General features: G+C 43.6%; 1 long non-coding RNA gene across 1 annotated transcript in view; it reads right to left on the bottom strand.

The window, feature by feature from the left end:
- Nucleotides 1-12,395, bottom strand: part of LOC118352158 (uncharacterized) — a 130,640-nt gene that overhangs the window by 45,177 nt on the left and 73,068 nt on the right. The gene's annotated exons all lie outside the window — the stretch shown is intronic.

The following is a 12,395-nucleotide window of genomic DNA, read 5'->3' as shown; positions in this document are numbered from 1 at the left end:
CCTCCCCACACCCTCACTCTCCCACCACAAAAGGCAGCAGTGGGAGTCTCCTCTGGGTTCCAGAAACATAGCAAGCTTTTCCTAAGCTCTGAGCCTCAGCACATATGGAGCACCCTTACAACCCATCTTCGAGGGCAACCCCCATGGCTCAGTGGTTTAGTGCCGCCTACAGCCCAGGACGTGATCCTGGAGACCCGGGATTGGGTCCAACATCGGGCTCCCGGCATGGAGCCTGCTTCTCCCTCTGCCTGTGTGTCTGCCTCTCTCTCTCTCTCTCTCTCTGTGTCTCTCATGAATAAATAAATAAAATCTTAAAAAAAAAATCTTTGAACAGCCAGCTACTTCCTGTCCTTCAGCCTAAAATCTCTAACCCTCAGAGAGGCCTTCCCTAACTACCCTATCTGAATTGGCCTACCTCTTCAATGCCTGAACCACAGCAACATTTGTGACCTCCATCACATGGGTCACAGTGAGTCATTAATTAATTTGCTTGCTGATTTATTGTCTGTGTCACCCACAAAGTTTTTTCCTGCTTACTGCTATTTCCCCAGTGTCTGAGACAGCGCCTGGCACATAGCAGGTGCTCAATAAATATTTGTTGAATAAATGAAAGAACAAGCAGGTAGGGATGATTGTGTGTGGAACCTATGAAGGCCTTGATCGATGTAAGGGAAGTTTAGTTATAAATAACACAAATCAGACTTACAAATAACTAGTCAGCTTGAGAAAGGGTCTCTGCAGCATGGCCTCTGCCCGACCCCACACTCCAACTCTGCAGACCCTTCTTCATCCCTACATCATCCCAGGATGAACACCCTCATTTCCACTCAGCCAAGATGGTCAAGGAACGATCAAACAACAGCAAATCATGTTTTAAAAACAGCATAGGACAAGTTGATCTCAAGAGGTGAGAAAGTGACATATATTTACCGCTCCCTCAAACACTGCTGTGCTGAAGAGATTGCCCTGTATCCTAAGCCTCCATGGCCTTAATTGGTAAAATGATAATTCTCCTGTACCAGGTTGTGAGACTGACACACCAAAATGCATGGAAACAACTCTGCACACTGCCTGGTGTGTGGCAGCCTTTGGATCCATGGCAGTCTCTCTCTAGTCCCACTTCTTCCTCATTCCCTTAGCAGTCTTTGAATTGGGAAAATTATGGAATGCAGACTGTGTCTCATGGTATTCAGAATGAATTACCGAGTTTCTGTGGGTGTCTGGCTACCTCTCGAGGCCATCAAGCATCTTAATTAATGATGATCTGAAAGGATTTGATGTTCCAGGAATAAAAAGGCATGAGGGAGCAGAGACTATTTTAAGGAACATTAATTATTTAATGGACATTATTCGTAGAAAATTGGGGCTAACTGTTAAATATAAATTTAAGGTTAGGAGCGCTATGATTATTTTAACCCTAAATCCTATTCCCTCTTGCCCATTATCAGGAAGAAGCTGAAGGTCTAGCAGAAGAAAGAAAAGATTCTCGTCTGATCTGGGCCATAGACTTGCTGTATGATCTCAGGTAGGTGACTGCTCCTCTCTAGGCCTCAATTTCATCATCTGATAGGGTCTGTACTAGATGGTCTCCCAGCTGCCTAAACAGTAACCCTCCTGGAGCCAGGATCATCTCCGGGTACTTCAGAAATTCCCCCAATAGGCTCCACTTCCAATGTTCTCATTCAGCAGGTCTGAGGTAAGCCGCAGAATCTACATTTTAACAAAGCTCAGAGTGAATCTATCTCTCCAGAGGTCTTTAGGCCACACTCTAATAAGAGAGCTGGCCATGACTCTGGGACATTCAGGGGGAACCCTTCAGAGGAGATCTGGATGTGAAAGACAGACATTCTTGTTAGCAGCCAACTTGCTGAAAGCTTGTTAAACTATGTTCAAATGAATTTGCCCAGTCTCTGATTTTCCTCATCATCAAAGTTCAAGTGGTTAATTCTGGGGTTAAAAAACAAAAATTTTCTCTTGTAATGATGTCCTAATCAGTTAATTACAGTAACTCCCTAAAGAGAGCTACCCATGGAAACTGAAGATGAAACCACACAAAATGAAGCCCTCTGCAGAAAATGAATACATATGGATGTGTCCTGAACCCACAGAGAAGCTTGAACCTGAAACCCTGGGAAGTTATCCTTCCATCCATCCTCCCACCCATCTATCAATCTATCCATCTGTCCATCCATCCACCCACCTACCTGTACATCCATCCATCTATTCATCCATCCAAAAAAATGCATGTTGAGATCCTACTATGTGCCAGGCCCCGGGATACAGATAGTAAACAAAACAACTTGGTCTGTATCAGGGGTACAGACATCAAGCAAGCAAACAAACTAAATCATGATAAACTGTTAAAAATGTTATGTAGGAATCAGGCCTCTGAAATAGAGAATAGCAGGGTGGGAGAAGAAACCTACCTTGAGCGAGTAATCAAGGGAGACTTCCTTGAGGAGGGGCCATTAAAGTTGAGATATGAAAGTCGAGAAGGCACATATGAGGAGCTCTTCAAACACAAAGAACAGTAAATGCAAAGATTGTGAGTGTGAACTGCTTGTGAACCCAAAACACTCCCTAGTGCAACCTGCTCCCAAGTGGTCCAATGATCCTTTAGCTTCTGCTCACACATTAGACAACAGGGAGCTCACTGCCTCTGGGAACTTGTTCACCCCATCATTGAAGACTGATAGGTCAGAGTCCTTTCTCATATGAACCCTGCAATGTCTACTAACCAGTCCAGCTACTGACCTTAAGGCCATTCAAGTTACTCCAAGCTGGTCCACAAGATGGACAGCTCCAACAACACTGATGCCCCCAGGCAAGCCCCCTCTGCCTAAGGACCACCCTAGCTCCTCAGTGGTGACAGTGTAGGGGGTAGCCACACAGGTACAGTGTTAGTTAGGCAAGGACTGTTCAGCTCTGAGCCCTATAGAACCCCAGGCAGCTTAGTTAGTGTTCCTGAGCCTCAAGATCTTTGTGTGTAAAGCAGAGGAAATGCTCTCAATTCCTCATTTTCAGACAGATGACGTGAGAAAATGTAGCAGAGTTCCAGGCAGATAAGAACTCAGAGATTACCACCAGCGGTAGAGGAAAGTATGGTATAAGGTGAGGGAACCATCCAGCACTGTGGAAGTGACAAGGGTGCAGGGGAAACCTGGGCCTACTATGTTACCTCTTCTCAGCACACCTCTCCCAACAGGTATCCTTTCTCTTTCCTCATGCCTCTGCTGCAGCATGCCACTACTATAGCAGTAGCCCCACTGGGCTACAATTACTCCTGGGTCGGCAACCCCCACCCCCAGAATTAGCTCCTGAGAGAAGGAATGTCCACCTACCCAAAGTGTTCAAAGAATGCATTGACTTGAAGAAACCTAAAAATGAAGTATGTCCTCAAAAACTGAAACAGAATTACCATGTGATCCAGCAATTTCACTCCTGGGAATAGAGTTGAAAGCAGGGTCTCCAAGAGGTATTTGTGCACCCATGTTCACAGCGATATTATTCACAATGGCCTAGAGGTGGAAGTAACCCAAGTGTCCATTGAGAGATGAATGCATAATGAAATGTGGTCTATACACACAATGGAAAATTATTCATTCTTTAAAAATAAACAAATTATGCCACATGCTACAGCACGCATGAACCTTGAGGACACTATGCTAAGTGAAATAAGTCAGTCATGAAAAGACAACTATTGTATGATTCCCTATATATGAGGTACCTAGAACAGTCAAATTCTTAGGGGCAGAAAGCAGAAAGGTGGGGGGAGGGGGAATGGAGAATTGTTTAGTGGATAGTAAGCTTCAGTTTTGTGAGATAAAAAGGGTTTTAGAGATTGGTTCTACAACAATGTGAATGTAGTTAGCACTTTTGAAGTCTGTACTTAAAAAAATGTTTAAGATGGTAAATTTTATGCCATGTGTATTTTATTCCAATTTTTTTTTTTTTAAATGAAGCATGACTCTAACTAGAGGCTGGGGCATGGACTGTTTGACCTAGAGTTTCTACAGTCATATGAAAACACAATAGCCCACAGTCCCAGAGCCCGACGTGACTTTTATTCATAATCAGTACTGGGAAGACGGTTCATTAAGTATCTAATGATTGATTCTAAAATTCTTATTGAAAGACCTGATATGTATACTCAGAATCAGCTTGCCCTGCAATTAACTAAAAACCACTTATGACGGGAATTCATACATAATCGCGATCAGTGGAGTCAACTTGTAAGAATATTCTAAGCATTTAATTGACTATTAAAAGAATAGCTACAGCAAGCTAATTAAATATCAAGTTAGGGAATGTGTTAATTGATATTTAATAAGGATGTCAATTGATGTCTAACTAGCCAATATGTCTCTTAAAATATGCCAATTAGATGCCTAAAGATACTTTTCAAGGGGATTAGGAATTGATTACATTGAGGATGTAATTGGTTAATTTTTTTAAAAAATTACAAATTGCAACCCTCCCTGCTGACTTTGTCTGGATCACAGAGCTACTTATGAGCAGCTTTGCCTGATCTTCTAGTTGTCTTTACACACAGATCCATAGAACTGGAGCAAACTTTTGTTGGGCTCTTGTCCAACATCTGTATAAAAATGGGGCCCAGGGAGGTTGAATGAATCCTATCCAAGTTCTCCATCAAGTCAGAGATGGGCTTTGCCTCCACTCACCATGGCCAATTTTCGGTAATCTGGTACAAAGGCTGAAGTAGAGACCTGATGCATGGAGTGTTCACCCTGCTTTATCCCTGGCCTGCCCTGAGACTCTCCTTCCACCTGGATGCCATGACAGCCGAAACCCTACACAACCCAGGCCCTTTCCTTTCCATCTGCTCCCAGTCACTGTAAGAAGTTTAATCAGGAAAGCACCGTGTCACTTGGAACCAATAGCAGTTCTCCTGCCTCCCAAATAATATCAACAATAATATTACCACTAGCCATTTTTTCACTCATCCAACAGTCACTGTGTGCCAGCTATGTGTTGTGGAAGATTTGAACTTTGGTACAGTTACTACTGCTGAGTAAACCACCCTAAGCAATTGCCATTTTATGTTCATTCTCTCTGTAGGTCAGAAATTCAAACAGGAAACATGATCAGCGTATCTCTGTTCCTCAATGTCTCAAGCCTCCGCTGAGAAGATATGAATGGCAAGGGTGATTCAGGGGCTAAAGTAGGGGAATCCAGAATCATCTAGAGGCTTCTTTACTCACACATCTGGTTCCTAGTCTGAAATAACTCAAAGGCCAGGCTCAGCTGTGATTGTCAGCCAAAATACCAATATGTAGACTCTCCATGGCTTGGGCTTGGTGGCATAGAGACCTCATAATGATCAAAACATCTTAGATGGTGACCCAGGACACCAAGGACTAACATTCCACCAGCAAGACAGAAGCTGCATGGCCTTTTATTATTTAGGGTCAGAAGTCCCACATCATTTCCACCGTACCTAGTTGAAAAACTCACCACCTAGATTCAAGGGGGAAAATATAGTCTGCAGCTATGTTTGTTTGTTAAGATTTTATTTATTCATGAGAGACACAGAATGAGAGAGAGAGAGGGGCAGAGACACAGGCAGAGGGAGAAGCAGGCTCCATGCAGGAAGCACAACGCAGGACTCGATCCAGGGACCCCAGGATCATGCGCTGGGCTGTAGGTAGCACCAAACCGCTGAGCCACCCAGGCTGCCCTGATTTGTATTTTAAGGTCATTCTAACGAGAATACAGGACAGACAGTTGGGGAAGGATGGAGGCAGAGAGAATGGTAAGGAAGCCAGGCATAACAGTGGAGAATGGAGATAAATGGGCAGATTCTAGAGACTTTTTAGAATTTAGGGACAACAGGACTTAGTGATGGATTACTTGAGGGGGAGGACCTGTCAAGGATGATTCCCCAGTTCCTGCCTAGAATACTGAGGAGAGAGTAGCACCATATTCTATGATGGGAAACACTGGAATTGAAGGGAGGCAGGGGAGGGTTAGGAGAGACAAATTTTGGTAGGGAAGGGTGAGTTTTGGAGGAGTTGAGTCTGTGGTGTCAGGGATATCCAGGGAGAGCTACAAAGTCTTCTATGAAAAATGCAAAGTCTTCCATGAAAAATGCAGGCTTCGAGCTCAAAAGACAGGTGTGATCTAGGGACAGGAGGGAACCAAAGCCATAGGCATGGTGGCTGGTATCACCTAAAACCAAGCCTTGAACCACTCCAACGTGTAGAGGTCAAGCTGATGAGGAAGAACACAAAGATCCATGAGGGAGCAGCCAGAGAGACAAGAGGAAAACCAGGGAGAGATGGAGTCACAGAGCCCAGAGCATTGGGCTCTGCATTGTTCACGATGCAGGGAGTGGTCAGCTGTGTCAGAAGCCACTGAGAGATCAGAAAGATGAGGGTCCTTCTTGAGAAGGGGGGATAGGATGTCAACACAGATGGCCAGACACTGAACTCTGGGTTCTTTTTTGTTTCCATGTGGCACGGCCTTCACAAATTGGCCCTGACAATCAAAATCTCAGCAGGATCAGATCTAAGTCCCAACAAAGGTGATTCCAAAGCCCACCCAGGAAAATCAATCAGTGGAAGTAAGCCTGAAATGTTCTGTAAAATGAGAGTACTCAGAGAGGGATGTGATAAAACATAATGGCGCACCCAAAGGTCCTCTCTGAGAGTGGTCTGAATTTCATTCCTGCAGCAGGTCTGCGCCACTGCACATGTCCTCCCAGGATGGAGGGAGAGTGCGACAGGGGGAAGAGGCAGTCTGAGACAGTGGCCTGGGTGAGCAAGTCACTTCACCTTGCCAATCTTTGGCTTCCATAATAATTCCAAGTCTGTGGCATCTTAGATAGTCAAACTTGACTTTTAGATAGTCAAGCTTCAAATTCTGATTTTTACTAGCTGGATGTCCTTGAGCAGATTTCTTAGCCTTTCAGAAGAAAGCTGGAAAATACATGTGAAGTCAATTTGTCCACCACTTAGGTCACAGAGTTGGAGGGGAAATAGAAGGTTGGCTTCTGTTTGCCCAACGTCAACTGAAGATCCCAAAATGGGGGCAAAGAACCTAACATTTAGGATCAGTCAGCAAAAAGACTGACTCCTCTCACTTTCAACTAGAAGGGAAAACCATCAGCAGCCACTCCAGCCTGTTGTTGGAGATGCTTATTCAGTTACCAATAACAACGGTTACCATGGAGATGGGCGGTCCAGCCTGCCAGCCTGGAATGATTCTCAGGCCAGGACCGGATTAGCCATATCCACACCCTTTCCAAACCAAAGAGGCAGTCTGAGCCCTAGCTCTCTCTCTCTCAGTTACATTATTGGGGAGTTCTTCTGCTTTATTTTTCTGTCTTCTTCCTGTCAGAAGGTCTCACTATTTGAAAACTGACTGGGATATATGGCAAAGGTGTGGAAAGTCTCATGGATTGTGCAGTCACTAAGTCTTTATAAAGTCAGAGGACAGCTTATATTGATGTTGGGGGCGGGAGGGGTTGTCACAGAAAGTAGATGAAGCAGCTATGGGTGTTCAGGGCTGTAGCAAGATCTGTGGGAATCCAGGACTGTTTCCGGAACCCTTGGAGGTCTGTTCTGGGATTAAACTCCACAAGAAGCCAGAGGAAGACAGGAGTGTTTCCAGAGGTAGTACCTCGATGGGCAGCTGAGAACGTGCCCCAAGAGGAATAGTGATGCCCATACTTGAAGGGCAAGTATCACAAGAGCTTCTCTCCAAGTACTTAAAAGTCACTCTGGAGAAAAGGAGCCAAATCAGAAAATAAACCAAAATTCTAGTGGTAAAAAGTACCACAGATGAGCTCTCTTCACAACAAAGAAATCAAAACTTCAAAGGGGGATGGGCTTATCCATGGCAACCTTAATCTCATACCTAGCAATCTCTACTCCCAATCTGGGTTCTTCCCATCACTACACAGATCTGGGTTGTTCCTGGAATGTTACTTAACATGAGCTGAGCTTCCCAACAATGAGGGCACCATCTATGGACTAGTTGTCCTGAGAGGTGGTCAGGGCTATATGACCTTGGAGTTTCATCTTTTCTCAACTCTAGATTCTTTAGTGAGGGGAGGCATCCTGGTTTAAACTGGAGCAGACCATACCAAACTCCACCACCGTGGGTCCTTCTGCTGTTTTTCCTCCACTCCCAGACTGGGGTTCCAAATGGGAGGGCAAGTGATTTCTCAGCTTATATACAAAGAAATGACCAGAATTACTTTACATGGCATCATCTAACCAAGTTCTATGCCCAACAGCCTGTATGAGGCCAGGCCCAGAGGGCTTCTTGAAGATCTATGAAAGAGTATCCCGCATGCCTCTGAAAGATAGAAGTAGGGAATGCCTTCCCCAAAGTCCCAACGGGAAAAAGAAGCAAGCCAGTGGCAGCCTTAACAACTCCTATGGTCTGAAATCAAATTTAAGAGTGTGTAATAAAGATCTGACCTGGGCACCATCTTGTGTACCATTAGCTTCCAGAGACATGAACTTGGGAATATTTCCTAACATCCCTGGAGCCTGGTTCCCACAAGTGAACAACCAGATATTCACACATGCTAATAAAGCAGATCTGTAATGAGTACTAAGAAGCCAATGCAAGAAAGCACACCATACAATGCTGGTAATAACTGCTGGTTACCAATTTGCTTCAAAATGATGAAAGAAGAGGGGTACCTGCTGGCTCAGTTGGTAGAACATGTGACTCTTGATCTTGGGGTTGTGGGTTGGGGTTGTGGGTTAGGGTTGTGGGTTCCGGCTTGTGGGTTCGAACCTCATGTTGGGTGTAGGGATTACTTAAAAATAAAAAATCTTTTTAAAAAAATTGATGGAGGGGGAGACTCAGGAGGGAGAAGAGATGAAACATATAGACCTTGAGTTGGTAATTAAAACTGAAGTCAGGGATCCCTGGGTGGCGCAGCGGTTTGGCGCCTGCCTTTGGCCCAGGGCGCGATCTTGGAGAACCGGGATCGAGTCCCACGTCGGGCTCCCGGTGCATGGAGCCTGCTTCTCTCTCTGCCTGTGTCTCTGCCTCTCTCTCTCTCTCTCTCTGTGACTATCATAAATAAATAAATAATAATAAAAATGTTTAAAACTGAAGTCAGCAAGGACAGAGTTATCTTCCTAATAATACTACACTGTCATTACCTTTCCCCTTCTCTCTCATGAGGGTACTGTGGAATTTTCCAGAGGTTGCAAGGCATGCAATTGGACAACCGTAAGCAGATCTGAGAAGCAACCCAGTGCCTATTTAAGTCAGACATTCAAAGGATTTGCAAAATGTAAAACAATGCCTCTCTTCTTATTAATTTTTTTGTTTGGAAAAAATAGTTTATTTTTTATTAAAAACTTATTTAACAGCCATTAGGACTGCTATCATTAAAAAAATTATAAGTGAAAACCACAAGTGTTGGCATGGATGTGGAGAAACTGGAACACTGTGCTTTGCTGGGGGGGGGGTGTAAAATGGTGCAGTCACTGTGGGAAAACAGTATAGTCAATCCTTAAAAAAATCCTTAAAACATGGGGTTACCATTTGACCCACCAATTCCACTTCTGGGTATATACACAAACAAACTGAAAGCAGGGTCTCAGGGTGCCTGGGTGGCTCAGTCGGTTAAGTGTCTCAGGTCATGATCCCAGGATCCTGGGATAGAGCCCTGCATCAAGCTCCCTCTCCCACTGCCACTCACCTGCTTGTGCTCTCTCTCAAACAAATAGATCCAAAAACAAAAACAAAACAAACAAAAAAGCAGGGTCTCAAGGAGATATTTGTGCACCCATGTTGGTAGCACTACTGTTCACAATAGCCAAATGATGAAAACAACCCAAATGGTCATCCAGGGATGAATGGATAAACAATATGTGGTCTATATATATGATGGCATATTATTCAGTCTTAAAAAGGAAGGAAACCCTGATATATGCTACAACATGATATATGTTATAACATGAACATTGAAGACAAGGTGATTAAAGACACTAAGTGATTAAAGATGGGCAAAAAAGGACAAATATATAGGATTACACTCATATGAAGCACCTACTGTAATAAAATTCATAGAGCCAGAAAGAAGAATGGTGGTTCCCAGGGGCTGGGGATGGTGAGAATGGGGAGTTAGTGTTTAATGGGGACAGAGTTTTAGAATGGGATGACAAAACATTCTAGAAATGAATGGTAGTGATGGTTGCACAATACTATGAATGTACTTAATACCTCTGGGCTATACACTGAAAACTGGTTAAAACTGTAAATTTTGGATACATTTTACCACAAAATGACAAAATAAAATAAAGTAAAATCTAATGGACAATGTATAACTGTCATCTAAAAGCTTATATAGTAGAGTAATGCTTAGGTGGCTCAGCAGTAAACATCTGCCTTCAGCTCAAGGCGTGATCTTAGAGTCCCGGGATCAAGTTCCACCCTGGGCTTCCTGCGAGGAACCTACTTTTCCCTCTGCCTACATCTCTGCCTCTCTCTGTGTGTGTCTTATGAGCGAATGAATAGAATCTTTAAAAAAAATAAAAATAAAAAAATAAAAAATAAAAGCTTAGAGTAGAAATAAATTATCAAGGACAAAAGTTATTTGTGTTGACCTGTAATGACATTATTATTTTTAAATGAGTTAATATTTTTAAAGTCTGAGTTTTAATGTTGAATGCAGAAAATATTAATAGATGCAAGCCACAGAAACAAAAGCTCTTAAAGGTCCTCAAAAATTGTTAAGAGTATAAAATGAGACCAAAAAGTTTGAGAATGTCTGTGCATGATATTATCTCTCTACTTTGCATAGGTTTTTAATTTTCCATATTAAAAAATTTTATTTTAAAAAGAACAGTAATTGACTATTTTCTTTGCTGTTTGGGCAAACTGTTTAACCTTGATGGGCCTCAGTATTCTCATCCGTCAAGGGGGTAGAGAAGTCCAAAGCATGACTCCATGAATCCAATCTAACTCCACACAGACACAGGGGCTGCTGCCCCCACCCCCGCCCCCTTGTTCTACAGACATGTGAGCCTCTCCAGCTTGAGGAAGAAGGAGTGTGGTCTTGTGTTAATCAGATCCCATTAATTTTTCAAAGTAGACAACAGCCCACTTACTCATCTCCCATAGAGCCTCATCCATAATTGATCCTGAGCTGCACTTATCCAAATAGATGGAGGAGATGCCCGGGGCATGTGGGGCTCTGGGAGGGTTTTCTGCTGATGAGCCTATCTTCCGAATTAATGGCTGTAGGAAGAAGGCACTCACAGCCATGGCCTGTTCTAACAAAAGGGGGCTGACACCTTTCCTTCAGTCAAGAGTGACAAGGAAGACAGAAAGAAACTACTCCCTAAATGCTCTGAAGGATTGTTCTGAGGTTACTTCTATGTATAAACCAGCTTGAGGGGATTGGTCTGAGATAGCTTTGTGGAAAACTCAGGTTCATACAGACTTCAGCCAAGTCTGGACCTCAAACCCCTTTGATAGTGGCCTCTACTTGAGGCCATACCCCTTTGCCCCATCCTCACTCCAGAATAAATGCCAACTGGATTGCAGATTTAATGTTTTTTAAATAATTAATCAGTTTAAAATGCTTAAAGAGTTGTCTTTAAAAATGGAAATTTATCAGATGAGGAAAGATTTTGTGGTGAGAAAGAAAAAAGCAGTCCCTGACATTTGGCAGCGCTGGCCTGGCACTCACAACTAGACACTGTTGTCTTCCTGTTGAACATAAACCATTTCATAGAATATCAACGTCAAACAAGGTCACCTGTGACCATGAGTGAGCAAGACAAAAGCAAGACCACTCTGTAATCATCTCTGAACTGATTCGTTTGCTGGAAAGTCGTAACAAAGTACCACAAACCACATGGATTAAGTAACAGAAAGTTCTAGTCTGGCAGTTCTGGAGGCGTCTGCAGGACCATACTTCCTCTGAAGGTGTAAAGGAAGGGAACTGTTTCTGTTCTGTCTCCTAATTTCTGGTAGTTTCTGGGCTTGTGGCAGCATAACTCCAATCTCTATGTGGTCTTCTCCCTGTGGGTGCAGTTTTGTGTTCACGTTTCCCCTTTTTATGAAGACACCGGTCATGCTGGTTTAGAGGCCTGGTGTATTGACCTCATCTGTGTCTGCAACTAGGCCATTTCTAAATAGGGGCACACTCTAAGGTACCAGGGGTTAGAACTTTAACTTATGAACTTGGGGTATCCCTGGGTGGCTCAGCGGTTTAGCGCCTGCCTTCGGCCGATGGCATAATCCTGGAGTCCCGGGATCGAGTCCCACGTCAGGCTCCCTGTATGGAGCCTGCTTCTCCCTCTTCCTGCGTCTCTGCCTCTCTCTCTCCCTCTCGGATAAATAAATAAAATCTTAAAAAGCAAAACATATGAACTTGGGGGGCACACAATTCTACC

This window comes from Canis lupus, chromosome 24 (assembly GCF_003254725.2).
Source record: "Canis lupus dingo isolate Sandy chromosome 24, ASM325472v2, whole genome shotgun sequence".
Taxonomy (NCBI): Eukaryota; Metazoa; Chordata; class Mammalia; order Carnivora; family Canidae; genus Canis; species Canis lupus.
The sequence above is the reverse complement of the archived record's forward strand: the minus strand, read 5'-3'. Positions and strand labels throughout refer to the sequence as shown.